The sequence below is a fragment of the Dipodomys ordii genome, unplaced genomic scaffold (assembly GCF_000151885.1).
Source record: "Dipodomys ordii isolate 6190 unplaced genomic scaffold, Dord_2.0 Scaffold26, whole genome shotgun sequence".
Classification (NCBI taxonomy): domain Eukaryota; kingdom Metazoa; phylum Chordata; class Mammalia; order Rodentia; family Heteromyidae; genus Dipodomys; species Dipodomys ordii.
This window is the reverse complement of record NW_012267242.1, coordinates 5,493,649-5,520,592: the sequence shown is the minus strand read 5'-3', so window position 1 is coordinate 5,520,592 and position 26,944 is coordinate 5,493,649.

The following is a 26,944-nucleotide window of genomic DNA, read 5'->3' as shown; positions in this document are numbered from 1 at the left end:
GAGAGGTCAGAAAACTAAAGGCAGGGTGTAGTCCCATGCAAGCTGACCTCATTGGGAAATAGTAGGGCAAGAGTTGTTGTGCTCTGCTGGGGATCATGGTCTTGGCTTTGCAAGGATTCTTGTTTTGCAAGAATTTTCCTTTTTCAGAGATTTCTGCTCTCCTCTTAAGCCATGCATCATTCTAGATAGGGATAATATGTAGGAGAGAGAATAGAGAAACACATTGACAAGGAACTTTCATGAGTATTGGGATTACATGGTACTGTTTTCTAGGCTAAAGCCTTCTGAGGCTGTCTTTCCTTGAGGTGATTTATTAGGCTAATGAGTACTCACCAGCATTTTTCAGGACATTTGACTTTGGTTCTGGCTCTGTTTCTACAATGTAGAAAAAGACTGCCTTGGGACTTGCCTACATAAAGGTAGAAGTCAAGGGTCAGAGGTTAAGCTTGGAGCAACTCCTCTTTCACTGATAAATGACTTTGGTGAGTGGGCTGAGTTTTCACTTACCTGAGAATGTTCTTGACTTTTCCCACTGTCCTTGACCAACAGGAGATAATTTTCTTGTGCTTCTACTTTTTTCTTCAATAAATATCGATTTACCTCAGAAGTTAGAACCAAAAGTACTGGACTGATTTTATTTAGTTTTTTTTTTATTCTTTTAAGAGCTTTATTTTTGGCTACAGTTATTTGAAGTAGATGTCACCCGACCAAGCTTTATTTTTAATGACTGAAAACTGGCAAAATCATTCTCTAGGAACATATGCTAAGCAAGATTTGCCTTGTTTCCCCAAATCAAAAGCACTAAGTAGATGACTTTTCCTGATTTCCTAGATTTTTCAATACGTTTTTAAGCCTGATGATACTATGGACTCCAGATCAAGTAAAGCTGTTTGCTTTAAGTATCGTTCCTGATCCTGGAAGTCTTCTAGTCTTTGTGTTTCAAGCAGGTTCATAAGGAAATTGGGGAGAAATACAAGTTTTATACATGGGTAACCTGATTCAAATCTGGTGTTTCTTACAAGCCAAGACACCTTGGACATGATACTAAAACTTTTCCTGCCTCAGTCTCCTTATCTGTAAAGTAGGAAGCATATTTTAAAATATATATATCTGTTGCCAGTTGGCTGTGTAATCACATTAACTCACGATCTCTACGCCTTTAGTTTGCTCATTTACAATAAAACCAGGATAATTATAGCACCTACCTTACAGGGCTGTTTTGAAGAATAAATGAGGTGGCAAATATCAAAACACTCAGAAGAGTTTTTTGGCATCGTAATTGCTGTATAAATGTCTGGCATTATTATCCCTACAGCTCCTAGAAAATAAATCCTAGGGCATAGTGGCGGGAGGGTGAGGGTGGGGGAAATAAAGGAAGAGAACGATTGAAGTGAGTAGTGAAATAGTAGAGGACCTGTGTGTGTAGCAAGCCCAAGACCCTGAGTTCAAAGCCCATCACTTCCAGAGTGGGGAGGAGGATGATCAGTGTGAGTAGACATGTAAATAATAAAAGGAAAGAAAACAATTCATTTGATGGTGAATAACTGAATGATGTGATGGCTCCAGGCTTCTGTGTCCTGATATGCTTTACATGGGGATTAAGAAGGGTTGGCTGAAGGCTTAAGGAGTGGACGTTCTCAAAGCTCCCTCTTGGTTCTAAGCTATGTGGTATCATTGAAGCAGTTGTAACAAAAGATAGTCACCTGTCCAAGCCTGATGAATGGCTTCTTCATAGTCTCTGAGAAACCACGTGTCAGTTGTACTCCACCATTAATTACAACACCATTTTGTTTTGTAAAGACACCTTTACATGTATGATATCTTTGGGATTTGGGTCAATGTCTATACTGTATCCTCTACATCTCTATTTAAAAAGTATATATTGCTTATTCATTCTTCACCACAAAGGGGGATTTATCATCAACCTACTGGAGTGGATACTTAATGGGCAAGCAGGGAAAACTGATTTTTTTTCGTCACCGTTGACACAGTTAAAGTGTTTCTTAGGGCTGGATTGCATGAAAGGCAAATGTTTCCCACCCCTGTCCCCAGTCGTTAGCTTGGGGTCAGGACAGTGCCACACTTAGGAAGGTCACACCTTTGTCATTGTCCCAGGAGAGCGTCATGAAGATAGAAAATTTCAGAGTTGTTTGGGTATGTGTGGAGGAAGCCTTTACTGGAGCACTTAAGGGAACTTGCTTGCCTTTCTTCCAAAGAGTTCTAGAAACAGCAAAAATCTACCCTCACTCAGACTAATGCTCACTGTGTCTTCAGATTTGGTCCCTTCATTGAAGACCTGGTTTTGCTGGCACATCAAACTTGCCTGAACAAAAATGGGAGTAACCTGAGATCCCAGGAAAGTCCTTCCAGATCCCACATGAGTGCAGGCAATGGCTTCCCAGAGCTTCTCCGTGAACCTTCCAGCCAAGGCTCCTGCTCTCTTCCTGTATCCTCTAGCTCAGCCTCACAGGTCTGAAGGCATTTATTAAAATATTCTCACCAAAGGGTAAATTTCAGAAAAGCCTAAGGCAGTGATTTTTTATTCAGGCTTCCTCAAACTTTGGACAAAAACAATGTACGGAATTAAAACACCACATTGACTTCTTTTCTTCATCATGAGCATGTCTTGGCCAAGAGATTTTTAAAAGTACTTGTTTGAATTTTTTGTAAAAAAGGTCCATTTTCTATGCTCTGTAACATGCTCACTTTTTCACAAGAGGGATATTTATTTAGGAGACAGGGCCAACTTAGTACCCAAATCCCACTGGAATCCACAATCTGCCTTTTTCTTTCTCCTTCTTTTCATTCATCACATTTTGGTTGGGTGCCTACAGTAGACAGATATCACTCTGAATACTGGAGATGCCCCACGGAACAAACAGAGCTTACGTTGCCCCCAGAAGAGTCATTTCACTTGGCTATGTAATCCTACCAATGCTAGACATACCAGTCAAGGTGCCAGGCAAGCACAGAGCCCATGTCCCCTGAAGCCAGCAAAGGGGCTGCTATGGTTTTAGATTCCCAGCCATGAGGACCATTGAGAAGAGCTCATTTGCTACAAAGAACATCAGCATTAAAAGAAATGACCGCCAGTAAATTTAGGAGGTCTTAGTTTTAATTTCCCCACCTCACTATGTGCATATGAGGGCCCTGCCATTTACATATGGGAATCCTGTCATAACAATTTCAGGAAGTGATTTGTTAATAATCAAGTTCTCTGAATGGCCCTAAATCAGTAATTGATGTGGATCTGGACAATGCATCGTTTCTACCCTCCTATTTGTGGGACCATTTTTTTTGGTAGAATCAGAGCCAGAATGAAAACTAGCCATCAGAACAAAATTTAGGACAGCTGGGATGCTTTGCAGCAGAGACTTTTGGCTCCACAGTTCAAATCATCACAATAGCAGCTCAATTTAGCCTTTGGCTTGAATGGCTTTGGCAGGGCACAATGAAAAATAATTATTTCATGGCCTGCTTATTTTTCCCTTAACCAATAAACTCTCAGACCTCTTCAGGCTTATGTAAATATTCTGCGGTGGATGAGACTAAGCATACTATAATATCCCTATTTAGGAAATGGTTGTATTTCACCCTTGTGGGGTGGAAAGTAACACTTGACAACTTTTGGCAATAGCTATTTAGAATGAAGAAGGGCGGGGGGGAAGATGGGAGGAAATTTAAGGTCTGGGAAGTGAGCTCATAGTCACAGCTGTGGAGAAAAAGAGTCTCTGTCCCTTACTTGGAAAGCAAGGCACTGGGATGTGCAGTGGTATCTGATGTGGAGAATGTAGTGTTGCACAAAGGATATTAAGTGGAGTGTAATTGCCTTGGGAAGCAAGAGACTACCACATTCTAGACTGTCCATAAGGGGTCTCAGAACCCTGAATGAAGTGCTTACCTGATTTGCTCTCATTGCTTCTCACTCTCTGCATTGTTTTATAAGTCTTTTGCCTTGGGTGATTTTGATGGAGTCAAGAAGAGGTGGATGGGATAAATTAAGTGTGGCAACAAGTCTAACAACCACACCAGACCTGAAGCCCCTTCAAGGCTCTTTACTCAAATCCCATCAATTTCTTATATTTTCTGTCTGCCTTTCCAGGTGAGCTACGTCTTAGGGCAGAGTACTGGTACCACTTTATGACCAGTTCCTATTCAAGGAGAGTTCAGCCTGTGCAGCTCAGTTGGTCAAAGTAGAGTGGTAATGAGATCTGTCATGGACTTGATCCCTGCAGGAGTCAGTTAACTCTATTCTGTCCCATTAACCCCTGCTAGCCGCCTTAGGTCGTGAGTAGAATAGGGTGAAGAGTATGAATGGTTCCCCTCAAACCATCCTCATGACTGGGCAATGAACTGGTCTTAATACCAGTGGCTCTGGGGTGTGCTTTCCAAATGGGAAGGACAGCAGATTGGACATTAGAAACAGAGGAACAACCATGAGCTTAGTGAGTTTGACTGGGCCTCTCCTCAATCACTGTGTGCCTGAGCGACTGTGTTTGTGTTTCTCTTGTTAGCAAAGCATAGATTTTTTCTCTTGGTTTGAAAAGCCTGCACCAAATCAAAGTCATACCATGATCTTCATGATCTGGGTTTAATGAATGGCATTTCTTCTTGAAGTATCTTTTTAAAAAAAATCGGTAGTCATGTCATGCAGCAGGATGAATTTCAAAATGTAAATGAGATTCTCCCAGTAATTTATTTACATTTGTTTTCAGCACAACAAATGAGACATCACGTAGCTTCATAATTTTCCATGACCGAGTCACCAGCATGCAGTGTGTAATTTACCGTGATTTAAGATGCTTATCTGTACTTTTTTTTTTCCAACAGTACCTTATAAGGCTTAAATTAGAGAAAGGGATTATCAGTCCCATTTCACTTCTTGCTTTCCTTGCTGGTTCTCTCCCCGCCATCCCCCCACCCCCACTCCCATCCCCTACCCGGCTCTTCCAAGTGTTCAGGGACCCACTAAATCTGTAATCTTTCTTGCATCATTGAGAATGGAGGGTAGAAGATAGTGGTCATTTTTCCATTTCAAGTAAGGCTGTTATCACTGACAATGATCTGATAAGAGGGAAAGGCAAGCAGTGTTTCCCTTCGGGTATTAGAGTAGTGTGTGAACTTGCATAAGTTACTGTTCCAGGCTCAGCTTCCTCCTTGTAAAATAGCACAGTAGAGAATCTCTAAGGTTTAGTGACAGCACTCTAGGTGGAGGAGAAAGGCCAAGACTGTCAGATGGACAAATGAATATACACTCAACTCAGAAGTTCGGCAAGTCTGTTCTATCGTCCGGTAATTATTACTGCCATTAGAAATATTCTTTAATGCCAGGTCTCCTTAATAGATTAGCATCTACCCTTAAAAGAAAGAAGAAAAAATTTTAGTGTGGATCATTCATGGGCCATGTTTCTCAGAGTTTGTTTTTCATGCTATTTCATTGACTTGAGCAAAGCAATCTATGCATATTACCAGGCTAGGAGAAGCAGAAGATACTGCTTGTCCTTGGCTGTGAATGAGCCCCTGAGTAAGAGTCCATAGGGAGTGGTATTAGGAATACTAGAGTTCTGGCCAGGTGATCTGGTCTTCTGACTACCATTGTGGTAAAAACAATGACTTAGCCCTGTCCCAGTCACCAAAGTGAGTATATTCTGAATGCCTTTTATGTAGAGCTAAGTTGTTAAAAGAAAGTTTTTAAACATTATGTTTTCTAATTTAAATTGTTAGTTTTGTTCAATAAGCCACTGTTAAGTATGTCCTGTGGGGACAGACTCTGCACTAGGCACTGAGGATGAGTAAGAACCACTTTTGGAGTGTTCTGTGCTCCTCTAGATGAACTAGAAGGCCTCATTTCTAAAGAGAAGCAAGAAAGGAAAGAGCTAGCAAGCTCAGTGTTTCTTAATACTTCACTGATCTCTTTTATGTGTCTGAGGTTCATTTGCATATAGCCATTAGTAACTTTTCCCTGATTAGCATTTGAGTGCCTCACATATATGTTTTAGTCCAGGTAACCTCTCCTATCAGGAGTCTTCGTGCATGTTTCAAGCATTGAACATACTTTATCTCACAAGTCTATGGTAACATAGATACTACAGCAGTCTGCTTTCAGTTACTATAGTAAGATACCTGCTATAATCAAATTACAAAGAAGAAAGGCTTGTTGGATCCCTATTTTATTTCCATTGGTTGACCTTGTTGCTTTTGGTGAGGAGGTAGGAGAATAAGCTTCTCAATTCATGGTGGCTATGACGTAAAAGAAAGAAAGAGGAAGGGTTCAAGACCCATTGACCCTTTCAAGGGCACGCCCCACCAAAGCCTAACTTTCTTCCTCTAGGCCTTACCCCTTACAGGTTCTATCACCTTTCAGGAGAACTAACTTTAGGGACAAGCCTTGAACCTCTCTGGTTCTTGGGGAAGGAATATTTGCAATCTAAACTATAGCATGTGTATTGGGTAAATGTTATCAACACAAAAATCTCTCACTTGGAAGAGGTGTGAAAGTCACAAATATGTGGAAAATCTTATGGACTGCTAAGTCTTTCTCTGTCTCTTTTTTTACCTGGAAGTTTCCCAGTCTGAGGACAAGAGCTCCATGGCCAAATTTCTAATGTTTGTCTATTCTTCATAGCACCATTTTAAATGGCTTGTACTCCTAATTCAGTTTATCAAGTCAGGTAAAAAGTAGAGAATTTTATTTAATCCAACCATGAGACCATTTAGCATTCTTCCATGAGAGCCACCATTAGAGAACAAATCTAAAAAAAAAGTATCTTAGAAAAGGACATCTGAACCCTTCTCTATCTTTAAAGCTGGCGGGTGGTAGCTTTTCATATGCCTTTCACGTCAGCTTGGATGAAAAGTTATTTGAATCACTTTTACTCATAGGAGCTGGAGCATACTATGTGTACCTTGTAAAGTGCTTGCTCTAATGCTGGGCTGGAAATGTCTACTTGAAGTACCAAGGAAGACAGGTAGGTACATAATTACCTCCAGTAATTGGGCTGTGTTTACTGTGTAGAGATACAATTCACATAGGATTGCAATAGCCTTATGTTGTCTGCGGGGTTGATAAAAAATTTAAAGGGGTTTGAATGAACTTAAGAGATGAAATTTTGTTCGAGAAAATGTGGAAAGGACAAGTAATGGGCAGATCTAGTTGTTGAGGAAATTGTAATGAAAGTGCCGGGTGAGCAGAGGTGCAGAGGGAAGAAATTGTGTATTCAGGGAACTGCAGGTCCTGTGGCTAGCTGCGCTGTGGGTTTTGTGGATTGGGAAGGAGTTGCTGAGTGAGAAGGGGAAGCTCAGACAAGAGCGAGGAACCAGCTCACAAAATGCTTTGTGTGCTATATTAGAAAATTTACCCAGGAGGTTGAGATCTGAGGACTGTGGTTCGAAACCATCCAGGGTAGGAACGTTAGTAAGATTCTTATCTCCAATCAGCCACCAAAAAGCTGGAAGTGGAGCTGTGACTCAAGTGGTAGAATGTTAACCTTAAGAAAAAAAATCTCAGTGACAGTACCCAGGTTCTGAGTTCAAGGACCAGAAATGGAGTTAGAGCTTCATTTAGTAGAATTATCAAAGAACATTGAAATATTTTTAGCAGAGTGGTAGCCTATTGAAGTCTCCACACACCTGAGCAGAAGAAGATAGATTAGACAGAACCAGGAGAACTGCCCCTTGATATTGGAAAACATTTTTTTTTATTCTATTATGGGAGAAAGTCTGGCTTAACTATGGAGATCCTGGAGAGGTGTTAAAAGCAGCCAATGGAATGATGGAAGGTTTTTGGATATTTTGGGTGCCAGTTGCTCATGTCTACAATTCCAGCTATTTTGGCACACTGAGATTTGGAGGTTTTAAATTCAAGGTTGGGCTGGGCAGAAAAGCGTGTGACACCAATGTCTCCATTGAGAGCTGGATGTCATGGTGATTGTCTGTCCTCCCAGCTAAATTAGAAAAAAAATTAAAATAAGTGGTTGAGGTCCAGGGATATGCTTGATCTGGAAGTGAAACTCTTATTTTGCAAATAACCAGCCTAATGTGGTGTGTGTGTGTGTGTGTGTGTGTGTGTGTGTGTGTGTGTGTGTTTGTGGTATGTATGTATGTATGTATGTATGTATGTATAATGGAATTCTATGTGTCCATCAGAAAAAATGACATCTCCCCATTTGCAAGGAAATGGAAAAAAAGAACTTGGAAAAACATCATATTAAGTGAAGGAAAGCCAGACCCAAAGAAACATAGACCCCATGGTTTCCATCATTTGTAATAATTAGTATACGTCTAGGAGAATCCTAGAGCAGATAAGCGGAATAGCTCAATAATTATGTAATATGACCATTTAAGATAACACTAAGCAAAATAAACTCCAAGACATAGACACATGGGGTTTTCCTTGTTGTTGTTTTTAATGTACTACGTGATTTCATCTTTCTTTTGTGTTTTTTTCTCTTTTTCCTATGGTTTATCCCCTGTTGTCATTGTATTTAATTTTGGTACCCTGGGTATTACATACACATTTATCTGAGTTAGGGAAGGGAAGGGAACAACAAAATGATGAGACAAAGGACAAAGGGGGAACCAATGCAATAATGACACTTACAAGACAATATATTGGAAATGAACTGTACAACTTAGGGAAGGGTTGGGGGAAAAGAAAGTAGGAGAAAAATCAGGGACCGGGTAACAGGTTTGACAAGAAATGTACTCACTTAAGTAAACCCTCTGTACATCAGTTGACAATAAACTTTAAAAAAAAAACAATAAAGAACCAGACTACAAAAACAGCTGGAGATGTAGATCACAGCTAGAGTACCTGCCTAACAAGCACAAGTCCCAAGTTCAAACTCTAGAACTACCAATACAAGAAGAATTGGAAATATGAGATCAAGAAGAAAAGTGAACTATGAAAACTTTAGGGAGATGCAGAAAAGGTTAGGGAGATATTTAATAAGCATTACTTCCATAGGAAACATGGCTTATAGCCATCAGTTTGTCGGTTCAGATGCAAAATTTATTAGCTGTAATTTGGAAATTCCCCCAAAAAAGTTGGTTTTATTTTTAATTTGTTTTATGAATTTGGCCAAAAACTTATTTGGCAGTAAAATCTGACCTTAACTGACATAGGGCTATTTATATTCCTTTGCTTATACATTAAGTGCCAATATTTGTATCTTTTATTGTAGAAGCATTAATGGCTTTGAGTATGGCTTTGTGTTTGTAACTGAAAGATTATATAAACACTGGTATAGGCTTTGGTGTGTTGTCCAGTTTTGTTTTTGAGATCAGTTCTCACTGAGTGCTGGGATTATAGGTGTGAACCACCATGCCTGGTGGCATGTCTTTTTTTGTGGTATCTATATCTGTATATCCATATCTATTTATATTGTGAGCTATTAGTATGAACTATAGACACTTCAGTAGAATAATACAATTTACATGAATTTTTCCTCAGAGCTCTAATGTTGGAAGAATTATTTCTCCCCATTCGAAATACATGGGAAAAAGAGACATATAAAACTGAGCTCACTTGCCTAGAGTAGCATAGAGGAAAGCGTCAACCTTGAAATGAAGTCCCAATTTCTTCTCTTTTATTAGTTCAGAGAAGAATAAACCCAAATATCCTGACAGTGAACATTCAAGTAGTGGAATGAGCTTCACCCTCCCTTCCTTCTGAGCTCTGTCTTCTCTTTCCTCCAGGGATCTTGTAAATAAAGACTCAAGATAGATTCTGTGGTAACTGATGTGACTCAGATATGATTCTGTCTGACAGCAATATGAATAATAACGCTTTCATTTGTTCTCAGTGTGAATGAGGCTGAGAAGAAGAGTTGTTTTTATTATATTAGATGGTTCTGTACTTGTACATTGGTAATTTCTAGTATGTATATTGAATTTCCCCCTCCCTGGGTAAGACCTGTAGCAAAAAGAAAAGCCAGATAGTAATAGATTGTATTTCTACTTCATCATAAGACAGTTAAATGGGTAGAGCTGGTCACTAGATAACTGATGTGCACAGTTCTAAAATAAGAAGCTTTTTACTTGTGTTCTGTAGAAGAACATTTTGTCCTAACTTCTGATCTATAGCATACTTATTGCTGAAGTCAACACCCTAATGTTACCAAAACATAAAACCCTGCATCACTTATTGATTTGTACTCTGTTAAAATGACAACAAGCTTTTTGGTTATGTCTCTCAGTGAAAGAGTTCATGTATTGGATTTTCAGTTTTCCTCTATTGTGTGAAGATAAACTACGTGGACCTAAGCTTATATATTCAGGCATCGGGGTACAAAGTGGGTAGTTACAGTTTGTGAATGCATTTGGTAAATATAGATAGTGCATAGATCTGCTTAGACTAATGATAATAGCATAACGGAACCCATTTATACCAGAAATCAACAGAACACTTTGCTTTGGGGAAGATTGGCAGAGTCAAGGAGAAAGATGTAAGGAAAATGTCTGTAGATAGATGTGGATGGATTACTTTAATGATAATGGCTGAACTGGATCCATTTATTCCAACAGTCGACAGAACGCAGTTTTGGGGGAAGATGGGCAGAATTGGGGAGAGAAGAATGTAAGGAAAGTGCTTGAGAATTATTATCTTGGATCTGTATGTAAAATAAATAAATATATAAGTACAGGAAATGAATGCCAAAATGGGATCTATCCTAAATATTTGTACCAAGCAATGAGGATGAGAAAAAAATGATAACTGAAGTAGAAGGTTTAAAATGAGGCAAGAAGAAGATAAAAAAGATGAAGATGATGATAATTTATTTAGTGGTAGGTTTTCTTCACAGATGCAATGTATTTCAATGTTGAGCATCTTGTAATATTTTCTCCTATTCCTACGTCTAATTTCCTCAAATAGTCCCACAATTGCAAACATATTTTCTATTGTGCTGACATATGATATTTATAATGGGTTTATTCAGATGACACCCTATTAAATCCTATCTTTAAGTGTTTCAATATACTATCTTTAAAAAAGCAGGTGACAACACCTATTTTATATTAACTATACATATATACATACATATATATGTGACAAAGAGGTTATATATCATCTTAGCTTACATTATTATGGTTCTTATCTCTGCACTGCTTACTATTTCCTCCATGTGGATTTTATTCTCACTCAGCCATATGCTGCTTCTCCATTTCCCCACCATTTTGATCTGTTCTGATTTGTACCTAACTGAAACCACTTGAGCTTTGTGCAGGTAAATCAGGGAACTAAATCTTTACTTCAGTCTTCTTTCCAAATCAGCTTTTATAGCCATGAGAAGGAGAAGGTGGGACCAATCATTTCTCCTTCTGTCCATTCTCCCTTTAAATATAGCTAAAAAAAAAATCTAGGATCCCTGAAATGTCACACTATGCTCTGCCATACATAAGATCCTCTTTAATCTTTTAGATCTTATAGTTTATATCTTCTGTTCTCTGTTGGTAAGAAAATGTGACATTTTTTAGTTAAGTGCATTTTTGTGTATCAACAAACACATAGAGCTTCTGTATAGTAGAAAACAAGCTCCTATAAACTCCCTCCAATGTTGGGGGGAACAAGTCATCATATGAGTTTAAGCTAGGTTTCATGAAACAATCATATATTTCTATATGTTTTACTTCCTCCAAGCCATGGATGTAATGTTTATTTAGGTAGTCTAAACCTGAAGCATTACCAAGTAGGAAAATTTGATTTTCCAGCAGGGGTCTGCAAGATGGCCCTTAACAAATGCAAAATTTGACATTCATATGAAAGGGAGCTAAACAAAACTGATAAAGAGATGCCAGAAATTGACTGCAGCCAGAGAAATACAAAGTAATGCAAACACTCAGCCCCTGAACTCTATTCAGAAATCGAGCTGCTGACCTCTCTAGAGCCTTGTGCTGAGCAGTGTATGGGGTAGTATAGAGAGGCTCTTGTTTTAAAGAAAGTAGATGATTGGATTCGAGTTCAGAGGAAAGTGAGTTTAGACGAGGGTCACTCTTCATTATTTGCAGAGCAGATGATTCCACAGGATTTCTGCCTCTGTTTTTTCTTTTTGTGTGTGTGATGCTTGGAGAGTATTCAGATTTCAATTGCTTTGGAGGCTGTAATGAATGTGGTCCTGAGAAGTTGGAGATTTGGGGCTGATTAGAATTTGGTTTCGAGATCCGCATCTGTTTAATCAAATACCCAACTTTCCAAGAGACTACTAAAGGTGGAGAAGAAATAAACGAGTAGAAATAATAGTTGGACCTACCTTCAGTCTAACATAGTCCATCTGGTCTTTTCTTTTTAATGGGCAATTTTTCTCATCTTCTGAATTTTGTCTTTAAAATTGTAACATGTAGAAGTTCACTAGCAAACACAGCCCCAAATTCATGCTATTCAGGTCCATGCTTATACTAATTTGGGAGCGTCTTTAGGAAGATAGCTCAATGTTTTTGATGTTGTTGTTGTTTTTACTACTTTACTTTCTTTAACTGTATAAGTTCACAGAGTCCATTATCATCAGGGAAATGTGAGGAACATTCAGTCTGAGAAATAATGCCAGAAACCACTAGTTTTAAAGCAAAAAATTACGAGTACATATGAAGAACAGAACAGGACAGAATGAAAACAATTGCAGGTTCTGGTAGATATGTTAGAAAAGAGTCACTGAATGGTTCCCTATTAATTCTAGAACACTTATACTATTTTTAAAATATCCCACAAACCTTTGCCTGACAAAAGAAGAGTAGGAAATAAAGCCTTAGTCTCTGCAGTGACAGCTATTTCCATAGCAACCCGCCTGTCAATCAACACCCACTTCATCGAGCTTTAGAAAACACCCCCAGAAATAAATGTCAAAAGTCTTATGCAGGTTCCAAATTTAAATCAAACTTTAAAATAAATTAAAATAAGAACCCAAACACCCACAGCAGTCACAAAAAGTAAATTTTATTTTGGAAAGAGGGAAAGGGGGTTAAAAAAAAATCAAAAGGCCAAAGAATTCTCCAAGTAGATTGCAAGAAGGGAAAGGAGAGAGACTAGGCACTCTCCTGGCCTCTCCTAGCATACTCAACTGGAGGGGTGCCTGCCGTCAGCAGCATGCATCTTTTCTCTTTGCGTTCCTAGTAATCCTTCATTTTTATGATCATCTACATTGGGTTCATCCTCTCCCTTCCTTCTGTTATGCAAATGGTCCAGCTTCTCATTTTTAGGGTAGGAGATGAAGCAAGATGCTCTGGTGCAGGCAGGTGGAGTGATGCACTTGCATTGCCCATCCAAGAAGATGGCATCCCCCTAAACAGTGATGGGCTCCTCCTGCCGTTAGAATAATCTCATGTCCATTTTAGTTCCTTACATTGCTAACGAATGCTAATGAGCGCACATAGAGAGCACTAAACAATTCTCACTTCGTTTATCCAGAGAGTTAACTGTGTCTAAGACCTTAGCCCATATTTCAGGAATAATTGATCAGAATTCCCTTCACCCACAAACCCTGGGAGCCAGAGGGACATTGAAAAGAACTGTTGTTGATTACAGCTGATGGAAAGTTTGCCCTGAAAAACCACCAGTTAACTTAATAAAACATCTATGGCCATGGAAGTGGGAAAAAAGAACAGGGTTATACAGGTCACTGTATATTGACCAAATTTAGTGTAATTGACACTCAACATTCTGTCAATTCTTAACTATTTATTTGGTGTGCACTCTTTCAATACTCCTTTGACACCCTAAGGTTATATCTGCTTGCTCAATGAACTTACTGATGGTCAACTTAACTTTTTTCTCAGAATCTAATAAAAAGAGCTGGTGATAGTCCTGGTTACAATTTAAATTATGTATCTCCCCCAAGAAAGATGCTGGAGGCCTAACTACCAGTGTCTCATAATGTGACTTTGTTGAACAACAGTCTCTACAAATATAACCAAATTCAAATGAAATCACTAGAGTGGTACCTAATTTAATGTGGACTGGCGTTCTTATAAAAAGGATAAATTTAGACAAAGAGATATACACAGAGGGAAGAAAATGTGAAGTCATTTAGAGAGAAGACAGCCACCTACAAATCAGATAAGAGGTCTAGAATAAACCTTTACTCACAGATCAGGGCAAGAACTAGCTCTGTCAACACCTTGAATACTAAGTTTCAGAGCTGAGAAAATACATTTCTATTTTGAAGTCACCAGAGTCTTAGCAAACTAATAGAAATCTTTTTCTCTCATTATCTTTCTCTCCTCCACCTTTCTCATGCCAATAATCGGGATTGAACTCAGGGGCTAGGTGCTGTTCTTTATGTTTTGTTTTTGTTTTCCCATTGGAGGATAGTTCTCTACCACTTGAGCCATAGCTCTACTTCTGACTCTTTGCTGGTTAATTGGAGATAAGAGTCTCACAGACTTTGCTGCCTAGGGCTTTCTTTGAACCATGATCCTTACCTCTGAGCCTCTTGAGTAGCTAGGATTATATATATGAGCCAACAGCATCCAGCTCTAATAGAAATCTTAAGTATATAATGCTGTGATATTCAAAGAACGCATAGGAAAGAAAACTGTGATTCAAGTCCAAAGGTTGGAATATGGAATTGACTCAAGAATTTACTGGCCAAAGTGTTGTTACTTAAAGGTCACAGGTTGGGGGCCAGGGCTGAGGTTGGGGGAGATACTGTGACCAGATGCAAAGGAGAGAATGTACCCATGTTTTCCAGTCCCTTTAGCCTAAACTCAACCTTTGAGTTTGCCTTCACTAAATTGCAAATAACAGTATCAATTCTTGCTATCAGTAACTCAATCAAGACTCTCTAATACTATCAGATTAGGAGCTGTTTCAAATGATATCAAACTAGGTATGTGTTGCTAGCTGTTTCTAAAAGAGTAATTGGGTTCATGAGCTTCTTTTACTTCGAATTTTATGCATCAGAGATTTGGGGCTCATCTGATCCCATCTTATCATCACTTTTATTATTTACATCAGCAGATATTGATTTCAGGCCTCTTATGGATATAGACACTTTTAAGTTTTATTAAATTCTCATATTCTCAAAAAACAAAGTCGTAAGTACTATAGAAATAGACAGGCTTCTTAGAAGATTAGCCAAAAACCCTTTAGTGGCCATCCACTAAAATAATAGAGTTCTAGTCAGAGGCAAATTTATTAAAAAGCTGATGAAATTTAAGCAGCAGAGGTCATCTTCCTTCCATGGGCCCTCATCCAATGTTTTGCTCCTAATTTGGAATTTTGTATTTTTCTATTCTCTTTCTTCAAACATTTCCTCCAATCAAATGAGTTTATACACTTCAAAACCTGGGATATGACCTGGGTTTCAGTGATGGTGGGCTACTAGGAGCAGGAAATTCTACAGAAAGGGAAAGGAACCAGAACAAAAGGCTAGAGAGAACAAGGCTAGATAAAAAAAAAAATCAGGACTGAAGCTGTGAGTAGTGCAAATGAGCCATGTACTCAGAATTATCAAGGTGAAGCTGGGTAAGATAGTGGGAAGGCTGAGGACCAGGGGAAGAAGGCAATATCAGTCGAAAGTGGGAAATTGGAGAGGAGTCACTCGAGGACTGTAGCCACAGTGAGGGCTATGTGTATTAGGTTTATAACATTTTTTTTCCGGGAAGAAACTCAGTCTCAAGCAAGGAAAGGAGAAGATCTCAAATGAAATGAGGAGTGAAGCGTTTTAACCTGCTTAGAAGAATACAGAACAAATACTTTGCATGCAGACACCGGATAAATCAGTTACTGAATAGAAAGAGGAGCTGATAGGGAGCCGTTTAGCAGATCACAACCCCTGTTCTTCTCAGAGCCAATGCAATGGTTCAGCTCATTTCACAGTTTACCAAGTCACCACTCAGATAGGCTCTGAGCAAGGTCACCCTGGCTTTCTGGCATTGTAGTGCCCACCTGTAAACACATAGATGGAATACCACAGAACACCCCTTTCATTTGGGACTTCCTTAGATGTCCAAACAAAACCTAAATTCAGGAGACAGCCTGATTTTATTTATCACTTTGACTTGGCTTCTTTCAGTGAGAGTCAGGCAATGTGTCATTTTTCTCTGTGGAGTATGCAGCTGGGGAATAAGTTATTTATAATAAGGTTTTGCATGTATAGAGATATTTACATAGTAAGCAGATCATATAGTATTGCCCATGGATGGTGTCTGGTGGGTCGCCTTGGAATCCTCCTTGTAGCCTATTAATTAATCTGGCTTGTTGGAACTTGCTGGGCATTGTCCATGAGTGTATTAGCTCCCAGGTTCTGACACATGTCTACAAGATTCTCTGCATTTTCAGCTTTGGTCTATCTTAAGAAATGGGCACAGAGGTAAGAAACTGGCATTTTAGAGCAGAGAATGCAACTTTTCTGATTCCTTTTTTTCCTACCTGGGTTTCCCAGTGGCCACACATCTAACTTAATTGAATTTCTCCAAATTTTCTATTCAAGGTCATCCTCCCTGCCCCCTGCCATCCTTTGGCTATTTTATTTAAAATCTCTTCACTTCTTCAGCTTATCCTTCACTGACTTTTGTTACCCACAGGGTAGAATTGGTGAAGTTTTCTCTGTGACTTCCATTCTGGACCTTTGAATGAAAAGATAACCTTTGACAACACTCCATTCTTTCTGATCACTGTTAGCACATTTCCTGATGAGGTGGCATGTGTGGGTGGAAACTCATTTGAACAGATTTTTCTATCAAAGGGTAAATACACCCCCAAATCACAATGGTAATCAGAGCCAGCCGCCTCGTTTCTGATAATTTTACAAGTCAGTTGGGCTTCAGAGATGCGTCAATATGACTCTTCCCACACTGAGTTGTTTTGGCTGCAGGGGTGGTTGAGCAGCTTCTCTCTCTCTCTCTCTTTCTCTTTCTCTCTCTCTCCCTCTTTCTCCCTCCTTCCTCCCCCACCCCTCTCTCTCTTTCTCTTTTTGCTTTCCCTCCCCTGATTTCAGCTACATTTGTGGTGTTTTGGTCCTTTCCTAAAGTATGTTTTTCAAAACTGTGATTAACAATTATTTTCAAACATATATATTGCCTCTTTTTTGCCAAAGAGATACAACATGGGAGAGCAGACAAACATGAAAATGATGCAAGAGAGTATGTTTATTCATGGGTAACTGTGCTAATGGCTACATCTGCCCATTTCATTTTGCGCTGCCTGTGATCATCTCTGCTCTTCAGATTAGCTGATGTTTCCTTCCCCCTACAGTGAATTCTCTTCATTTTGGTACCCTATCTATAGGAAAGTCCCTGTGGTTGGTCTGATGGTTGTGTAAGTTAGAGCAATTTAAAATTTGAAAATTACAATCCATGGAATCTGCTCCTGGGATATATGGATATAGAGGTTTGGCATTCTGAGTATTTCTTAAACAACTTTCAGACCTAAAATATTCTTGCCAAATGCTATAAACAATAGACAATGAATTGACTTAGTAGTAGAGTGCTATATAACAATGGGAAGTTTTATGTTGGCTTTATAATCTGCCTTTTTTTATTGTTTACTTTTCGAATCAGATGAAGCCATGAGTTTACCGAAGTGCCTGGGGATATGTGTGGCTTTGAGTCTTTTGGACTTGGCTAGTTTGAGCCTCATATCTGGTGATATTGACCATGAGACATTCTCAACCAAAATGTGCAGTATCTACCATGCTATGAAATGAGATCAAAAGAGCAATTTTGGAAGCAACTCCAGAGGCTGAAATCTGAGGATTACAATTCTATGCCAACCCACGCAGGAAAGTCCATGAGACTCATCTCCAATTAACTACCACAAAGCCAGAAGCAGAGGTGTGGCCCAAGTGGTATAACACCAACCTGAATGGACAAAGCTAAGAGACAGTGCCCAGGCTCTGAGTTCAAGCTCTAGTATTGGCACAAAAAGGGCATTTTTTTTAGATCATCACTTAAAGGAATCAATGAATCAATATTTAGTATCCTCTTGTGGCCTGTGAATTATGCTATATGCTCAGAGTGAGGAAAAGGGACAACATTTAGTTTAAAATAAGTAGAATTTAAGTGGATCTGTTTGACTAGGGCAGGGAGCATTTTAGTAACGAGGAAGCAGGGTGAAATTACAGACAAGGAAATGAGTAGGGACATGTTGAAACAAAAGTAAATATCTCTTCTCATGGAGAAGAGGGGTGTTTTAATTGCTTCCAAATAAATACCTGGGCATGTGCAAGAATAATTCTCCCAAGTGTGCCTACATCAGAGGACAGGAACAGCTGACCACTGAAATCTCTAGTGAAAGTTTTGGAAAGGTCTTTCTTGAGTTTTTAAGCTTGTAGGATATACCTGGCTTCTGGTAGGAAGATGTTTATTCAGGCAGCAGTGGGTGGGGGAACACTGGTGTAGTTAAACAACTCTATCACAGAAGGGAGTGGAATTTGTTTTAAACTCAGCCACAGTGCAAAACCTTGGAGATGTGGACTTAATTGGTAAATCAAGAGCGACTGTCCCTGATTAATAAAAGAAGACCTTTAAAATTTTTCTGGAGGTAGAAGTTTGGGATTCTATTCCACCTGGCAACTTGTCACAGGCATCTGTGATGCCCTGGGGTTTAATTCATTATCTGTACTTCTCTCTCCTCCCCATCCCGAAGTTCTTGCAGTCACTGGCAGCACCAGCCTAGAGGGTGCAGACACGCTAAGTCAGTCAGGTGTTCCCCTGGCAGCTTCCAGGGGAATCTTCTTTCCCTCCTAGCTGCCAGGCATATGCCATTATGCAGATATTCTAGAACAATCACTGGAGGCAAGGGCTTGGATTCTGTGGGTGCAGTATTTATTTCTGTAACCTTGAACAACCCCTTTGCTGGAGTGAAATTCAAGTTACTCATCTATAAAATGGAGATAATAGTAATTTCCCTGCCCAGGCTACACCAGGTCAGTGCTCCTCAAAAGAGTTACACGGTGTGAGTGTTTTGTAGGAGTGAAGATTGCAATGTGGACAGCATTGGGTTGATTTGGGATTGCTGCCATTTCTAAGTGTTTCCTTCTGCTTTGGGATGGGTGTGTCTGTGTTTTGCAGAAAATGGGAGTCTGCCTTTCTTGGTGCATTGTTTCTTATTGACTTCACGCTTCTCTGATAGGATCCAATAGCTCCTTCTCTAGCTTCACCCTGGCGTCCACTGGTATTCCATGAATGACCTGGTCCAATCAGTTGCCGTATCTAGTTTTCTCTAACTCAGTTCTTTGACATTGAACACATGTTAAAAGGAGGAAGGAAAGAAATCAGTCTATCAGTGTGAGAAAAGACTTTTTTTTTTGATAGATTTAGAAAGCTGGGTCTCAGCCAGGCCTAATGGTTCACAACTGTAAACCTAGCTACTCAGGAGGCTGAGATTTGAAGATTGAGGTTAGAAGCCACCCAAGCAGAAAAGTCCATGGGCCTCAAAAGCTCATCAACTGGAGATTTAAAAAACAAACAAACAACAAACAAAAAACACTGGGACTTTAGATCACCAGCCTTGAGTAAAACAAACAGTTGAGTGTACAAGGCCCTCAGGTAAAACCCCAGAACTGATACAAAAAAAAAGAAAACAAAGAAAAGAAAAGAAAGAAAGAAAGAAAGAAGAAACCTGGATCCCCTGTATTTGATTCCGGTGCTCTGCATCTTGTATAGACATTTTCCTAATTTGGGGAGTGGAGGGGAAATAACAAAATGCTAAATAAGGATCTAGGTTGACCCATTGTAACAATGAGATATACAAGACTCCATGTTGAAAATGAGCCTTACAACTTCAGGGGTGGGAGAGAAGGGATGGTAGGGGAAACACAAAGGAGGAGATAACAATGCTTGATAGGAAATGTACTCATTACCTTACTCATGTAACTGTAACTCCTCTGTATAGTATTTTTACAAAAAAATATACAAAAAAAGAAAATAGCCTAAAAATAAAGAAGAAGTAGAATTCTGTAGAGATGGCCCTGAATGGTATTTATAAGACTGGATTTTCTCATTCCCTCCTGCTCCAAGAGGAAGTTACAAATGTTTTTGACCATAATCCTTTGAAATCTTTTCAGGTATTGGTTTGAAGAGAAAGGGGTAATGGTCTTGCATTGTCCACTTGTACTGGAGCAGTGTTCTAGGGCTGCTTCTGAAAATGTTATTGGGTTACCGCTTCTGTCTTTGACCTTCTCCTGCTCTGGAAGGAAGAAGAGATTGAGGTTGTTGAGTTAGCAATTACATGGTAGTATGAGAAGATACCGTTAAATTTTTAGATTGAAACCATATGGTGATCTCCCATGCTCCCTCCATGTCTTTCTGTTTTCCCTGGTGATTTCCAGGGGGAATTGAGAAGTCATATTCAAATCTTAATGTTTTGGGATGGTGGGACACTCTACTGTATTCTATTGCACTGTGCATGTGTATATGGGGTAATAAAATATCCCTTTTGCTCTTCTTGTGAATCTAATTTATACCCTCTCTGAACTCATTACAGTTCTTATAAAGAACTAAGGGAAAATCTTGATGGATCATTTAAAGGCTTAAAATCACCTAGAACTAAAATAGTTATTCGAAGCTTTAAACTAGTGCTATGATCTTTGAAGTGCTAATGGGAAAGCCTTTATCACTGATGACAGTAAATACAATTGCACAGCAGTTCAATTACTCCGACAATATTTCGGTTTACTATTTAGTTACAAATCAACCACTGTTACTGAAGTCAGCTCTAAAGAGTCTAGAACGAAGTATCACCTCCACATAACCTCTGAGGCGTACTGAAGTTTACTGTATATTGTTGTCTAACGATGAATAAATACATCAGCTCAGGGGTAGAGCCTGTGCTTGGCATGTGTGAGGGCCTGGTTCAATCACCAGCTCTTAGAAAAATGAAAGAAAAGGAATAATAAAGAAACAAAGTCATCAAATGGTATCATGTTTTAAGTTATAATTCTTTATATAGGCTTTGTACCTGGGGCTGGCCTCAGAACTGTATCTTTCTATCTGTGCTTCCCATGTAGCCAGGATTTAACAGGTGTACTTCATCTTGTCCAGCATGTTTATTTAGATGGGGTCTTGCTAGCTTTTTGCCAACGCTTCCTTCAACTGCCATTCTCCCAATTGGTCTCTGCTGAATTAGGTAGATTATATAGGTCTACGTCATCTTGCCCAGTACCCCTTGTTACTTCTTGAGTTTACCAGACTTGTTCTTACCTGAGGGTCTTTTGTACTAGGTATTGCCTCCATTTGAAATATTTTTTTACATAACCTTCTGATGAACTACTTTCATGGTTCAAGTCTTTCCTCCTATATTACTTTGCCAGTGACATCTCCACCTATTGGAATTCTCTGCCTTGAGATATGATAGGTGTTCAAAAAGTCATGTGACTGAATGAAGAAATCATTAATGATGTTATAGGGAGAGGCTGTTGCTGTATTTTCCTGCTCAGAAGCATCCAGTGGTATTGGCAAGGAGTCTATAAAGACTGTAATCAAGTGTGAGTGTGCTTTCTTTCAGTGGGAGATTTCCTGTCATTCAGAAATCAACACTGCTCCCATTTCTGACTCTTTCGAGTTCCAACATTAAATGGGAAACAGAAGAAAAACCCTTCTACAAAGGTGGATTATAGGGGACAGGTTGATGTTACTTAAAAGGAGGAAATTAATGGTACCACTTTTTTTTTTGGTACACATTAGGCAAATTGTTTCACTCAGAGTTAAAAAGCAGCTTGGGAGTATTAAAGTATAGGGTGCCTGCATATACTTTATGATGATCTTAGCTTATGACCTTCTATCACTTTTATTTCTCTATTAAATCAAGATATATCTCATTGAGCCGCCATCCCTCATGACACAGAGTGGCTCATTTTGGTGTGTGTGACCAGAATTGTCCCTGATGGAATAGAAAGGTGTGTCTGTCTTTCCCACATACACAGAGCTCCATGGAATGGAAGGGGGCGGGGACAAAGCTCTGGCCATCAGAATCCAGTGTTTGGAGGAGTCCTGCCCTCTCTAACCACACAGGTGTGTCCTTTTTTTCTCTATGGATTCCAGAGCTAGGCTCTCTGCCTCTTCATTGGAATTGGTGTAACAGGAGAAGGAAGCCTTTCCAGGGGACCTGAGGATGTCCCAGCCTTTTCAGAGTTTTGCTTCTTCCTCTGATAAGATGAAGATATAGACTAGGTGGTGAATAGGCCCGTCTTGGCCCTCCCGTGCTGTTGATATGATATGCATTGTGGCACATACATATATCTACACACATAGATGCATCACTGCTAGGCAGGGGAAGATATCTGAAAACAGCCAGTGCTTTGGTTTGTTGGCAACATATTGTGAATCCTGTGATAAATACTAGATACAAAAAGGAATCAATGCTGGAGATTGAACTCAGGATCTCATACTTGTTAAGCAAGGCTCTTATTGAGAGCCTTTCATATCACTTGATTATGAAAATTATAGTTTCTTTAACTGGTGGTTCAGCAATGGTGATAGTCACACACGTATTAGAGCATAGCCACAAATATATATTTCCAGCGAAAATCAATTTTGTAAAAGTTTTGTGTTTTCATGCATCTGTGGTAGTAGTTGTCATGTCTATTTTAGAATTAGAAAAAAATTAGGCCTTTAAATTTATGAAACATCTAAGAAAAACTTTATACTTGAGTTCTATTGTGTTTCCCCTAGAGCTATTGAAGTCCAACTATTTCTGTATTTGACCTGAATTGGAAATAGACATCTGCAGAAGATGAAATTAAGGAAAGTCATTGATGTGAGTTTCAATTCAGTATGACTAGTATTCTTAAGAGTAGAGGAATTTGGACACAGAGACACAGAAGGAATGTTCCATAAAGACTGGGATTATGCTGCCATAGACCTCCAAAGATTGTTGGGGGTTGGAGGAGAGTAATAGAGCCAAGCACCTGTGGCTCAGGCCTGTAATCCTGTATACTCAGGAGGCCGAAATCTGAGGATCATGGTTCAAAGTCCATGAAGGCAGGAAAGTCCATGAAACTCTTATCCCCAATTAAATATCAAAAAAGCTGGAAGTGGAGCTGTGGCTCAAGTGGTAGATTGCTTGTCTTGAGCATAAAAGTACAGGCCAGCACCCAGGCCCTGGGTTCAGTCCCTAGAACTTGGACAACAAAAAAGCAAACAGCAACAAAACACCTGTTTTTTTCCTTGATTGTAGACTTCCAGTTGCAAGAACTGTGAAGCAAATGTCTGTTTTATAAGCCACACAATTTATGATGCTTTTTATAATGTTCCTGACAAACTAATACAATAGCTGTTTGCTTATGTTATAATAGAGCAAGCATTAAGCAACAATCCTTGCACATTCTACATGGGAAAACCAGGCTGCAAGCAAAGCTGAGCAGAACAGACTATGTTCATGTAACGAAGTAATTGATTAGCTCACATTTCCACAGATTGTTGCTTGTTGATTATAATAGCTTGATTGATATCTTCTTGATGAAATAACTATAGATGTTGTTTGGGAATTAGAGGAGAAGTAAGATGAGTTTCCTTTCTTAGAAGTGAACACGGAAATGATCTGCACTAATCTCTTCAACTTTCAGTACGTGGCACTTGAGTTGTTTGTCCTAGAAGATTCATGGGGGCTGGAAGGAGGCTTATTAACTTGTCTTAAATCAGTCCATGATTTTCAGCCCACCTTCCCCCCTCCCCCTCCCCCCTCCCCCGTTGTTGGTTTTTGTTTGTTTGTTTATGTTTGTGAACAAGTCCTGGGGCTTGAATTTAAGACCTAGGCTCTGTGCCTGAGCTTAGTGCTTTACCACTTGAGCCACAGCTCCACTTCCAGCTTTTTTTGTGGTTAATTGGAGACAAGTCTCTCAGACTTTCCTGCCAGGACTGTCTTTGAATCTAGATCCTTAGATCTCAGCCTCCTGCCTAGCTGAGATTACACATCTGGGCCACCATTAGTCCAGCTCGAAACCAGGCATTTTTAAACCCAGGTTTGGGTAAAACACCAGATCTTCTTCACTAGTTTTTTTCTTTTTTGTTTTGTTTTTTGGGTGTTTTTTTAGTCCTGGGCCTTGAACTCAGAGCCTGGATACTGTCCCTGAGCACCTTTGTACTCAAGGCTAGCGTTTTACCGCTAGAGCCATAGCACCATTTCTGACTTTTTCTAGATAGTTTATTGGAGATAAGAGTCTCACGGACTTTTCTGCCTGGGCTGGCTTCAAACTGGTGATACTCAGATCTCAGCCTCCTGAGTAGCTAGGATGACAGGCTTGAGCCACTGGTGCCTGGCTTTCACTAGCTTTTAAGCAGATAAGAATATTTCCTCTAGTTTAGTGCTGGTGGCTCATGCCTGTCATCCTCCCTACTCAGGAGGCTGAGATCTGAGGATCGTGGTTCAAAGCCAGCTCAGGCAAGAAAGTCCATGAGACTCTTATCTCCAATAAACCACTTAGAAAACTGGAAGTGGTGCTGTGGCTCAAGTGGTAGAGCACTAGCCTTGAGCAGAAGAGCTGAGGGACAGCACCCAGGCCCAGAGTTTAAGCCCAATGACTGACCAAAAAAAAAAAAAAAAAAGGAACATTACCACTTAGACTAGGGGGGGAAAAGTAAGGGATTTGGATTCAGATGCACCTTGGTTGGGTGGGTATCTCAGAATCCATTCTTCATTCTGTGAATTTTGACCAGGTAACAATTTCTAAGATTCAGTTACCATGTGTTCATTACAAAAAATGAGAATAACTTTCAAAGTATGATGATTGTCAAGTACTGAGTATTGTTCCTAGTATGTATGTATTTCAGATAAACCATAATCCTTTTACTTTGTTCTTAATGGCAGTGCATATAAGAACAATGTTTTGAAATCTACCTAAATTCTGTTGCAATCTGTCAAGCCTACCTTGGGTTGACTTTCTTTGAATAGCACTAAAGTGGGAGTCCAGTTCAACCAATTATCTTCATCCAGTCTTCTTCCTTGCCTCTACCTCAAAAACTGGCCATCCTTGTGTAGATAAGTGAGGGTAGGCTAGGGAAATAATAAAGCATAACTTGGTGATACAGAGAGGACAAAACTGGTACCCCTAGGATTCTAATGTGCTCCCTTCTCTAATCTCAGACATTATTCAACCACAAAAGAATCACAAATAATCACAAATCACAGGCCCAAGCTGTGTGCAATCGTGTCAGTCATATGCAGGAGGTGCACACTAGCCTTAGCCCATAGTTCATTGGCTGCATAAACTATGTACATGTGAATGGCCATGTTTGGTTATATTTCCTGAAATTGCTTTAGTGGCTGCACATCTCCCAGATTCTCTTAATGGTCATTTATGATTGCATCAGAAAATTTCAAAGGTGTATAAATCTATCCAAATAAATTCTAAATCTACTTGCACATTTTGGAGTTGATGAGCTCTAGGAATTTATTTCAGGTTGTAGATGCAATATTTCTAGTTATTTCCTGGAAGGAGAGTAATTAGGGGTATCCTCCAAGATGCACATGTCTAAAGCTATAATCATTGAAAACTGACTCATTTGTGATAATAGAAATAAAATTTTGTCAGTAAATTCTTAAATTATTTAGGGATAATGCAGCAATAAAATATAGTAAGTGGTTTTATATGTGTCAAAAATGTTATCTTTGGCTGGGCGCTGGTGGCTCACGCCTGTAATCGTAGCTACTCAGGAGGCTGAGATCTGAGGATTGTGGTTCAAAGCCAGCCTGGGCAGGAAATGTCTATGAAACTCTTATCTCCAATAAACCATTCAGAAAACTGGTTCCAGTGGTAGAGTGTAAGCCTTGAGCAGAAGAGCTGAGGGACAGCACCCAACCCCACAACTGAAAAAAACAAAAAGGAAAAAAATGTTATCTTTGCAAATTCAATGTTACAGCAGTGAAAGGGGTTGGAATAATAAAATAGTAAGAATAGTCTCACTTTTTTGCTTCTGGTGGTACTGGGGTTTGAACTCAAAGCCTCCTACTTGAACTCAAAGCATCAAATTTGCCTGTTTCACTGGTAATCAACAACTTGAACTGCACCTCCAGCTTTGACCTACTGCTAATTATTTTGGAGATGTTGTCTCTCATATTCCTTTCTGCGTGGCCTAGCTTGGGATCTCATCTCTGTGAATAGCTAGGATTATAGGCATGAGCCACCATTCCCAAGTTTAGTCCTCCTATTTTGATAGGCACGTAACACTGGCAAGGGTGTAGAGAAAATGGCTTACCAATTTAAAGTTTGCTTTCTATGTTTTCCTTGTCTTTGCCTGTTGTATGGTGAATCCAGTCAGCAAGATGAAGAGAAGCCACATTTTTAGAGATCGAATTGGGAGTCTTTTATTGGAAAACTAATGGCTGCGGGTCCTGTCACAGGACCTGTAACCTCGTGAATACACTTAGCACTGTTGGAAAACTGAGCCATGAGAACAGAAGAGGAAAGAAAGACCAGAAAAATTATACCAACAACCCAGACCAACCCCAATGGAGAGCTGAAGTGGGATCTATAGACACAGCACAGAAAGCATCATGTCCTGGCTCCTGAGCTAGCCTGCACTTCAATAGTGGCAAGGTCAGCGGGCAGGGTCACAGGAAACTCAGGAGTCTCCCAAGTTCAAGGCACAAGACTGACAGGTCCAGTAATCTATTGTCTAAGTCCCCGCCCCTGCCTCTGGGAATTCAGACTACCTGTCATTTGGGAGATGGGACTTCCCCTTCCTCCACCATGAAGACAAGGAGGTGCCAGTTAATCCCAATTCCCTAGCCACCACGTGGCTAAAACGGCACCAGTTAGACCTGGCATCCCCACGTAAGCCCAAATTTTCTCCTGCAGCTTTAAAAACTAAAACATCACAGGCAATTTAGTATCCATTCTTTAGATAAAACACCTACTTTATGTTTTAGATATTTAGCTTTGTTGCATTTTATTCTCAGAAACAATTACTTGAAAGCATGGTCTTTGTTGCATAAGAGGTTAGCTGTTTCCGCTTGAATTCATAATCCTTTGTGATATTAAAATCAGCTTCTTTGTTGGGGCTATAATGTCAC